Source organism: Camellia sinensis, chromosome 14, assembly GCF_055761805.1.
Source record: "Camellia sinensis isolate YWXY chromosome 14, ASM5576180v1, whole genome shotgun sequence".
NCBI lineage: Eukaryota > Viridiplantae > Streptophyta > Magnoliopsida > Ericales > Theaceae > Camellia > Camellia sinensis.
Genome location: NC_138974.1, coordinates 79,335,028 through 79,346,870, shown reverse-complemented (window position 1 = coordinate 79,346,870; position 11,843 = coordinate 79,335,028).

Genomic DNA, 11,843 nt, shown 5'->3' with positions numbered 1-11,843 from the left:
ATCTACGAGGCTTCTGATTGAACATCACCCATGTGGATGAAGCTGAAATTAGGGTTTGAACCTTGCTGCAAACTAGGAAGATGAAGGTGGATTTTGGGGTGGCGCGTATGGAGATGGAGCCTGATGCACCATTGGGGAAGCCTACGGAGCCAGCCTCGGACGTGTTTGTATGACCAGTTAGTGGGGTTGTGTTATACTGTATGTCTGGTACTAGTAAAGCACCTAGGCGGAGAGGGACACGTGGCGTAGCCAGCGGTCTGGAATCTTTGGGTGTGCGAGAAAACCCATTACGTAAGGGAAATCCTACCAATGTGGCTAGGCCGAGGAAGGTTGATGGACCAGCTTAGGCTATTGGGCTCCAGCTACGCATGATGCCATACTGGACTTGGGCCCCTTGACTGTAGGGCCACATTTCAATCTCATTACACCATTTGTGATAAGTGGGCCTAGGTATTTTGTAACAGAACGTATGGAATGAATTTTGGCTACAACGGCCTAGTTTTCAGAAATTCAGGCCCTAACTCAAGACACGTTGGGGATCGAAGAGATTATTGCTTCTGAAAGCCCAATAAGGGCAAGCCAATCCAATGGAGCCTTTGAAGTGAACACATCAAAGGTATTCATGGGCCTATCTCTTAATAAGATGAGTAGAAGGTATCATTGAAGAGTGTCGCCCGTTTAAACTCTTAAAGAGCTTGTGTAACGACCCAGACATGTATTTGATGAAATAATCATCTAATTGTATTGTTATGTACTAATTGATTATGTGTTGATGAGAAAGTTATGCAAGAAAACAAATGATTGAACAAGAATGATGCCATGTATGCCAAATCTTGAACTACGTCTAACAATTCCTTTATTTAAACTCATGTGAGCTCTAAACAACAATTTACACCACTCAATTCTTTAATTCAACTTAGATCCAAGAGATGAGTGATGGATTCATACTTTAAATGGTCAATTTGGTGAAGATTTTGGACTAGCTTCCCTTGTCTTTCTTCTTCCTCTTCCTTGAGTTCTCTAAAACTCTTTTGTTCTCTCTCTCTCTCTCTCTCTCTCTCTCTCTCTCTCTCTCTATCTTTCTCTCTCTCAGATTTTTATTTTGTCTTGGCCCCTCAAACCTTATCTGCAGAAGATGAATCTCAATCTCAACAAGGCAAATGTATGGGTTGAGCTGTAACACCAGAAGGAGGAAATCTGGTAGAAAGGTGGATCGACTAAGTAAAAATTAGCTCTTTGATGTCTTGGTGTAGGATATGGGAGCAAATGAGGTAGTTTTACCTAAATGCTAAGTGATCGACGATTTAAGTTCAAGCGATGGACTGCATGCGTGTTCTCAAGTGGATAGCACCTTCCCAGTTAATGATGAGCTTTACTAGGATGAACAGGTTGTGGTGGTTGACCCCAATCAGCCATAAGTGTCATGCTGATCATCAGCTGGAATTGTTAAAGGTTGGGGCTTCCCCTGGCAGTCCAGATCTTACAAGGGTTGTGTAAAACCCATCGTCGTATGGAGTTTTTTTTTATGGAAACGAAGAATAAGGATGCTAAGCTTTGGAGGATTAGACGTAGTCTTCACTTCACCAATAAATACTATGTGGAGCAAGGTTCTAAATCGCGGTATCGGGTAACGTAACGGTATCGATCGCGGAGTATCGGTATCGGTAGTATCGATCGGTACGTATCGGGAATCGGGTGTCGCGGTGGTGAAATTTTAAAAATCATTTTAAAGGTTTTTCAACTTTTTCTTTCCCGTACCGGTCTGAACCGGTGAGTATCGGCCTGTCGCGGCTTGTGTAACGGCTTGTGTAACGCTTACAGGCCGATACGTACCGGGACTCGGCCGATACTCGTGCGATTTTTAATCTCAGTGGTATATCGGCCTGTATCCGTCGCGGCACCCCATTTTTCCGATACGTATCGGCCGATACGTAGCGTATCGGCCGATATTTAGAACTATGATGTGGAGCCAATGGGTTTCTCTAGGGGTTTGGCATTGTGTTGGACAGATGGGGTGCAAATGGATGTTCGATTCAACTCCAGACATATACTCCGGGGTGTTTTGTCAAGTTGCAAAGGAAAAGACTGGGTAGCAACGTTCATCTACGCTTCTTCGCAAAGGAAAGATAGAAAAGATTTGTGGAGTATCTTCAAGCAATGGCCAAAGAAATCCAATACCCGTGCTTGTGTGGAGGGATCTAAACCAAGTTGGATCAATGTGGAAGAAGCAAGGAGGAATGAGTGTAGTCGGACCCAAATTACAGAGTTTTAGGAGATGATTTCGAACTGTAGCTTGATACATCTTGAGTTCAAAGGAAATTCATACACTTGGTCTAATAATTAGGTGGGTAAGGACAATATTCGAGAGAGGTTAGATTGGGCAATGGCAACTGTAGAGTGAAGGAATATTTTTCAATTTGCACAAGTCCTCTATGATGTGTGCTTAGGCTCTGATCATTGCCCATTAATTCTAAATTGTTGCGCACTGCCGAATAAGGTCCCAAGATGCTTCAAATTTGAATCTATGTGGGCAAATAGCTCTGAGTGTGCTCTAACCATCCAGTGGGCTTGGGACTGTGTTCAGATAGGGTCTCCTATGTTTTAACTCACCCAAAGGCTTAAGAGCTGCAAACGGGGTCTGCAAACGTAGAGTAAACGGGAATTTGGGAATGAGAAATTGCAGTTAGAGGCTTTATGGCAACATCTAGTTATCATTCAAGGGAAGCCACCATCAGAGGACAATTTGTCCAAGCAAAATCAGTTAAAATCTGAAATCGAAGGAGGGTTGTTTCGAGAAGTATCTTCAACAGCGGTCTAGAGTTTAATGGTTAAATTTTGGTGATAAAAATTCAGTTTTCTTTCATACGATTATCAACCAAAATAGGCAAAGACACACCAACTACTAAAATTGCAAACAAAAGATGAGAGGTGGTTGACATCGGAGGAGGAGATTGATGAACACTTGCTTAAGTATTTCTCAGCTTTGTATACTATAGTGGTGCCATGTGGTGTGAAGGAAGCTCTTGAGGTTCTCAACCTAGTTATTTCAAATGATATGAATGAAGGTCTGACTAGAGATGTTTTGGACCTGGAGATTAAGTGTGTAGTGTTTCAGTTTAGTTCCCTTAAGGCGCCTGTAGATACCCTATTTTTTACCGCACTTAAGACTTGGACGCCTCATAGTGAACACTCAATGATGAAATAATATATTGTACAAACTGTTCAATTTCTTCAGCAAAAGGCTTTCGTTTTGGGTTTCAGAGCCTAAAACCTTGCACATCCTTTGGACCAAAACCTAATTTTTTCTAGCCTGACCATTTAGGGGCCTGCTAGCCAAAAAGTGGCCGGCAGGCCAATTTTTATTGGCCGGCCGGCAATGTACAGCGGCCAGTAGATATTTTGTTGCTAGCTATCCTCTCATGTGCATGCCTTGCACCAGCTGGCTCAATATAGACATTTCCGATAGAGGAACCTGTTTTTCTATAAATAGATGACCATCCCTCGTGGTTTTAGGTTAGAAAAATTTGTCAAGAGCTAAAAACTTGTCAAACACTCTCCATCTCTATCTTGCAATATACATACACTATATATACACTTCATAAACCCAAATTTTTAGGCTTTTTACTGAGATTATTGAGCCAAAATTTTAGCACTTGAGAGTAATCATTTTGTGGTTTGTGAACCAAAGAACATCCTCTCTTTAAGAGGTGTAGCTTTTGCCATATTCTCTCTTGTTTACACTCTTTTCTTCTCTTTTATACACTGTTTTGGACTATTCTCAAGTGCTAAAACTTGTGATTTAAAAGCTACCAAACGTGGAGGGGTTAACCACCCTTCCTTAAACCTTATTCCATAGCTTATATCCTTGTTTTTCCCCACTTGTTTCTTTGCTTTTAACTACTGATTTTCAAAGTTTTCAGAGGCTAAAACATGTGATTTTAAGATCCCAAAAGTGGAGGGGTTGGCCATCCTTCCTTAGGCTTGCTTACTAGCTTTATTCTCTTCTTTTTTGGTTTACTTTTGCTAGCTTTTCAAACTAATTTTCAGCACTATTTTGTGCTATTTAGGAGCTATTTAGTATGTTTACTTAGTTATGCTTTGAATACCATGCTTGTCATCATCACCCTTCATATTTGTCATCATCATCTTTGCCTAATCATCTCTGCAACCTCCATCATTTCTTTGCTTTATTTGATTAAGAGTTGTCTCAAACACTAGTTTGTTGCTCAAGGCATGATAAATAGTCTTTCCATGCTTAATGATTTAATCTCTTCGGAGATTCATTACTAAGGCATTACATCATTCTCATGTTAAGCACAACTTCTTGTTTGATATTTCTCTTTATTGTTTTTTTTTTTTTTTTTGCATTTGGTGGACGTAGTCATCACTTTTGGATAAAAATGAATAAATAATGGTAAGGTAATGTAAAAGAGGTTAAAATTGGAATAAAAGAGGTAAAAAAGGTAATAAAATTGAGTTGGGTTCAATTAGATGTTATATTGAACCTGTTGCGCCTTGAATCATTATATACTCTTTAGTGATGTTAATGATTCAAGAAGCATTGTTTACCACTTCTCCTTGAGTAATTCCATGATAGAGAGGACGTGTTGCTGGTCTTTTATTTCCATTTATTGATCTTTTGTCCTATCGGTTCATAGATCATCATGCAACAACTTTGCGATAGTTGATGGTTTGTGAATCGAATCTACTCCTCCCTTGATCAGTTTCATGATAGGAAGAGGCAGAAAGGATAAACATCCTCTGGAAACACTCTGTTTTTGCTCTATTTCAATTTTGTGGCAGTAGGGCAGTACCCAAAAACAGTGGCCGGCTGGACACCTTTTTGTCCGGCTAACCACTTTCCAAGGTCGGCCGGTTACTTTGTTGTACAGGCAGTAGTATTTTTCTTGCAGAACAGAGCAGAAGCTAAGGCAAAAATAGAACAACTTTCTGACTGCCAAACAGAACAAAATCCGACAACAAACAATGTGGTTTCCTGGAGGATGTTCTTGATTGCGTGTGCTCAAGTCCTCGCATCCCGTGCAAGTCCCTTAAATTAGATTTAATAATCAGTGTGTTGTAATTAATTAATTAGATTCATTTAAATTTGTAATAGCTAGTTAAATTAATTCATTTGATGTTGTAATAATTAGTTTAAGTAGGACATTTATTCGGACCCTCTTGTGCGAGGGCAAATTGTAAACACTTGTAAATATTTGCATGTCTTCAGACTCCCATTTCTTTCTCTCTTTTATTTACTCACTTATGATGGTTGCATTCATGTTTTGGCATCATATCATTACCATGTGTAAAATACCCATTTTTACATGTATTGGGCTTGGTTCATCATTCTAACATTGTTGTCATTTTTTACTTACTTGAATACGTGTGCTATTGTATGCTTTGAGTTAAGCCATATGTCATCTTAATAAACTGAACCTAATAGTTTCATTTTGTATGCATTGTATTAGTCATATGCATATTAGAGCATTCATTTTTCTAACTACTTTTTTTCTATTTTGGCTTGTCTCGGTTAAGTATTAGGTGAGCATTTTTGCTTTAACATATTACATGTATGTTAGTGTTTCTATATTAAACATATTACCATGAGGCTAAGTGCTTATTTAATATACCTCTCTGAATGCTGGTGGATGAAGGCTTTTCGCTTAAGTTGGGATGATTTGATTAATGTACATATGAGCTAACTAATAGCACATATTCAAAACTCTTTTCAAACAAAACATGAAATCAAAGCATTCCAAAGTGAGCGAAATAGTCTATACTTGTGTGCCTCACATAGTAATGTTAGCATTAATAATCGGAACAAGAATATATAATGTATGTAAAAATCACATCATAATTAGTAGATGCCGATCTTTGATCGAGTGTGTGGGGTGCTCAATTCATGATCTTCCCCTCTCATACCTAAGTTTCCGATCCGAGACACTTTGGTGATGACGGACAAGTAGCATTTGGCATGAGTTACGAGTTTCCTAAATTTCTCAAAAATATTTAGGTGACGACTTTGAAATCTGGCAATGAAGTCCATTTTTGGCATTTGTGATTGTAATTCAATTTTGCAAAGATTTGCCCGATTTGGACTCTCATTTGTTTAATCTATTTCACATTACACTTGTGAAACCAGATTTAGAACCACGGGAGTCCGAACTGCAGGGCTATCGTATCTGAGGAGACTAAACCTCTCTGAGGAGCACGAAAAGCAAGCTACAACACCTAGCTCAGATGGCTTCTGGGGTTTTTTCTATCAGCATTATTAGAATGTGGTGGGTGCAGATGTGTGCAAAGCAGTAAGGAGTTTCTTTCAAGGGGGTTTTATGCTGAAAGAAATTAACCATACCAACCTGGTGTTAATCCCTAAAGTTAATGCACCTGAGAAACTTTAGCAGTTTCGACCCATAAGCCTTTGCAATTTCAATTTGAAGATTGTGACGAAGATTTTGGCAAATAGGCTAAAAAAGGTGCTTGGGCCTATCATCTCTCCAAATCAATCAGCTTTTGTCCCAAGTTGGCCTATCCAAGATAACATCATTGTGGCCCATGAAGCCTTTCATGCCCTGAAAATTCGGAAGGGGAAAGCTATGGATTTAGCTTTGAAATTGGATTTCAATGAGGCCCATGACAATGTTCAGTGGGATTTTATGCCTGCTGTCATGGTTAAATTGGACTTTTGTCTCAAATGGGTTCAATGGGTCATAGAATGTGTTTCTGCAGTCACCTGTTCGTTATTTGTAAATGGGGCCAAAAGAGCTAGCTTCAAACCAACAAGAAGGCTTCGACAAGGGGATACTTTGTCGCCTTATTTGCTTTTGCTGGTCATTGAAGTATTATCTCGGATGATTCAGAGGAGTGTTCAAGAAGGGAGGTTGGGTGACCTAAGAATTTGTAGGGCCTGCCCCGTTTTTCTTACTTATTCTTTGCGAATGACGCTCTACTTTTCTTTAAAGTAGAGAGTAACTAGTGTGAAGAGGTGCTTTGCATTTTGAAACTTTATGGAGACTCTTCGGGCCAACAGATCAATTTTGCAAAGTCGGGAGTACAACATTTTGCCAATGTGAATTTAGCCACTCAATCTTACTTAGGATGAGTTTTATAGATATCTCTGATTTGAGTGGGTGCAAGGTATTTGGGCCTACCTTCCTGTTGGGAGAGGTCTAAGGTCGAAGCTTTTACCTTCTTGATAGAGCGAGTTTTGTCCAAGCTTCAAGGCTAGAAAGCCTAACTGTTATCATATGATGGTAGGGAGATTCTTATTAAATCAGTGGCTCAAGTGATCCCATCGTATGAAATGGCCTATTTTATGTTTCCAAACAAGGTGTGTGATAAACTGAACTCCTTCATTCGAAACTTTTGGTGGAAACGGAATCCAGATGAGAGGGGTATCCATTGGGCTAGATAGAGCAAATTGACTCTACCAAAGAGGAACGTGGTGTTGGGTTTTCAAGATTTTTAGTCTTTCAACAAGGCTTTGCTAGCGCGCTAAGGGTGAAGGCTCATGTGCTTCCCAAATTCTTTTTGCGCTCAAGTGATGAAAGACATCTATTATCCGCACTCCAACTTTATCCATGCATCAAAGGGGGCACGACTTTCATGGCCCGGACAAGTCTTCTCAAGGGCCATGAGGTGTTGGAGGAAGGTTTGAGATGGCAAGTTTTTAATGGAGCCTCGATCAAATTTTGGGAGGACAAGTGGGTGCCAGACATGAAGGGCTTTAGATTGCAAATGAGGCGACAAGATGGGTGTAAGATTAATCTAGTCCAAGATGTGTTCTTTCCTCGAACCAAGGCATGTAACAAGTCTAAGTTGGGTGGCCTAGTCTCCATGGAAGAATGTGATTGTATTGTTGCTATCCCAATTTCCTTAGAAAACAGTGAAGACTCCAAAGTTTGACATCACGAGACGAAAGGGTCCTGCACTGTGAAATTAGGCTACCAAATTGCTCTGAGCCAATGGACCATCTCTTCTCTTACAAACATATCCCACTCTTTTTGTTAGATTGATGAGGAATGGAAGTCCATTTGGGGATTAAATGTCCCTCGCAAGATCAAACATTTTATATGGCGGATGTGTAACAACTCTTTTGCTTCTTATCAGAACCTTTTTGCGCAACAGTGTGCAGCAACGAATCAATGTCAAGTCTGCAGACTTGCGTCGGAATCTATAGGACACCTAATTGTAGGGTGTGACTGAACTGTTGGCTCCATCCACTACCCACATGGTAATGAGCCCACCATTCACATAGTGTAGGTAGCACCATGTTGTAAAAGAAGGTGGTGGAGGGCTACACCAACTCACTAAAGGAAGATAGTGAGGGTGGCACTACCTTGGCCAATTATGGCTAGCACTTCACCTACTCCTCCTCTCTTGGTTATAAATTGAGATGAGTAAGGAGAGGTTTGTATCATCAGAAATTGGAGAGTGAGAGCTGTGAGTTGAGTGAGTTTCATCTCCTCCTCTGTAATTGTATTTTTGCTCCATTTTAGTGATAATTCTCATTTCTGTCCGTGGATGTAGGCATTGGGCCGAACCACGTAAATGTTGTGTTCTCTGTGTGTGTGAGATAATTCTCTGGGTGTCTTTGATCCTAACAAGTGGTATCAGAGCCGGTGTGGTACGTTTTGCGGAAAAACAGAGTGTTGTTCCGAAATTGCCCAGAAATCGTATTGCTCGAAATCAGATTTTGAGCATACCTGGAGCAAGGACCCGACGAGAGGAGTCCAGAAATATAAAGCAGACACCCAACGGAGGCCGGACGCGCCCTCACGCGCCTCTGGAAGTTGGCGCGTGAATCCCAGTCGCGTCACGCGCCTACACGCGCCGTGCAGGCTCCCGGCGCGTGGTCCTAGTCTCAGACACGCGCTACACGCGCGGACGAAGGTAGACGACGCGTGAGTTAACGCGCGACACGCGCCGCACGCGCGCGCACCAAGCCGCCCGAGCCGGAGCCGCGTTGACCGAGCCGGAGCCGCTGACCAAGCCGCTGACTGAGCCGATGACATCAGCCTGACGTCAGCAGAACCGGAGGAGTAATCTGGTGCTTCGCAGGCGCACCAGATTCTGCCGATCTGAACCGTTAAAATTGTTTTGGCTTCATCTAAGCCATTTGAGGTCCGATTTGGGTGATCTAATAGTGCTTTCCAACTATTTAGAATATTTTGGACACATCCGTACGGTCAGATTTTTCAAATAAGCTTTCAAAAATTTGCAGTTTTTATTTTGGCAATTCGAAGTGCTTTTCCGGCTAATTTGAGCCGTCCGGACTTCACAGCAAAGCCTGTTTTTTCAAACAGAGATTACTTTCTGGATGATGGAGGAATCCACATCAGTTGCAGGGCCGATGATACGGTTGAACGCTTCTAATTATGCGATATGGAAGCCACGGATGGAGGACGTCCTGTATTGTAGAGATTTGTTTGACCCTATAGCGCTAAAGGGGGTCAAACCAGATGGAGACAAGGATGTGGACTGGATAAAAACCAACCGGAAGACTGTCGGTCAAATCAGACAGTGGATTGACCACAGTGTGTTCCACCATGTTGCCCAAGAGACAGACGCCTATGCCCTATGGATGAAATTGGAGGACATGTACCAGTCCAAGACCGCACGGAACAAAGCCTTCATAATGAGAAGGCTTATAAACCTGAAGCTGAAGAATGGTGTGTCTGTTGCTGAACACACCAGTGAATTCCACAGCCTTGTGAACCAGCTTGCATCAATCAAAATGGAGTTGGAGGATGAGATGCAAGCATTATTATTACTCAGTTCCTTACCAGACAGTTGGGAGACGTTGGTGGTTTCTCTCAGTAATTCTGCACCCGAAGGGAAGCTGACCATGGGGATGGTCACAGACGCCTTATTCAACGAGGAGGCAAGGAAGAAAGAGATGGAAGGAGAGCAGTCACATGCCCTTGTCACAGAAAGTAGAGGTAGAGATAGAGAAAGGGGCAAAGGTAGAGGAAGAAGTAAAAGCAGAGGGCGTTCACAGTCCAGACAGGACAACACGAGGAGGTGTTTTTACTGTGATCAAGAGGATCACGTAATAGGAGATTGCCCAGAGAAGAAGGCGGACAGACAAGCCAAAGAGAAGGCTAAGGGACACGGAGGTCCCTCAACTACAGCAGTTGCAGTGCATTCCTCTGACGATGAAGAGGTGATGCTTACAATCTCGTCAGAGTTGGAAACACCCGACTGGATTTTGGATTCAGGGTGTACGTTTCACATATGTACGGATAGGAAGCTTTTCTCCACTTACCGAAGAGTCAGCGGTAGCATTATCCGGATGGCCAACAACACAGTGAACAGAGTTGTCGGCATAGGGACAGTGCGATTCCTTACTAAGGATGGAAGAAAAGTAATTTTATCTGAGGTCCGACATGTGCCAGGGGTACGAAGGAATCTAATCTCCCTGAGTATGCTAGATCTAAAAGGAAATTGTTTCTCATCTAGTGGCGGGGTTCTTCATGTACGCAGAGGTGATAAAGAATTGTTGCAAGGCAAATTGTGCAACAAATTGTACAGACTGGAAGGAGAAGTTTTGACAAAGATGAGTGTTGTCAAATGCCAGTCGAAGGGTACAAAGAGAGAACATACGCAACCAAAGCGTATGATTGAGCAAGGCTTTCATCAGGAATGGCGAAAACGGTACACGGGAACGCAAGGAGGCAGTTCAAAGGTGCACAGAGCTGAGCCAATGAAGCCAATCTTGAAGAAAGTTCAGAGCAAAGAAACCAAGTTTGTAGAGACTATGCCAGTGAAGAAGAGAGTTTCTTTTGCTTCCGTGTTAGAGACATTTTGCAACCTCTCAAAAGATGCATGGAAAGGAGGGATGCAATCTCGAGTCGCAAAGTGAGCGTTGCAATGCACTCCAATAAGGGGGTGCGAGCACTATGCACGGAGTTGCATAGTGATAACTTGTACAGACCGATGGAAGTTGTCTTGGCAGAAGGGCTAACTGTCAAACATCAGTACGGACGTACAAGTGAGACTGAACCGAACATCAGGGATTGCAGCACAGACAACGGGCGTATGAGATCGCTGGGAAGTTGTTCTAAAGTGCAGAAAGCAAAGGCTGGTTGTTCAGAAATAAGCTCCGAGCAAGGAAAATTGAGGATGTTGATGTGTCACACTCTGAAGTTTTCTAGTTGCTCCCGTGTTCATCATGCAAGGAGTTGCACGGTAATGCAAGGGTATCCCGAGCAGGGGGTACAGGGCATCCAATCAGGGGGAGCTGTGTCTTGGCAGTCCAAGCTGAGAAGTCAGTTGTCCATGTGGGCGTGGAGGGGGAGAATTGTTGGCTCCATCCACTACCCACATGGTAATGAGCCCACCATTCACATAGTGTAGGTAGCACCATGTTGTAAAAGAAGGTGGTGGAGGGCTACACCAACTCACTAAAGGAAGATAGTGAGGGTGGCACTACCTTGGCCAATTATGGCTAGCAATTCACCTACTCCTCCTCTCTTGGTTATAAATTGAGATGAGTGAGGAGAGGTTTGTATCATCAGAAATTGGAGAGTGAGAGCTGTGAGTTGAGTGAGTTTCATCTCCTCCTTTGTAATTGTATTTTTGCTCCATTTTAGTGATAATTCTCATTTCTGTCCGTGGATGTAGGCATTGGGCCGAACCACGTAAATATTGTGTTCTCTGTGTGTGTGAGATAGTTCTCTGGGTGTCTTTGATCCTAACATGAACCAGGGTTGTTTGGTTTGGAAGTGGGCTCGGTTTTCAGATTGATTTTCTACGATTCCAATCAATACATAAATAGATTAGCAGGATTATGGATAACTTGGATAGATCTCAGGACAGTCAAGAGACCATCAGTAGGG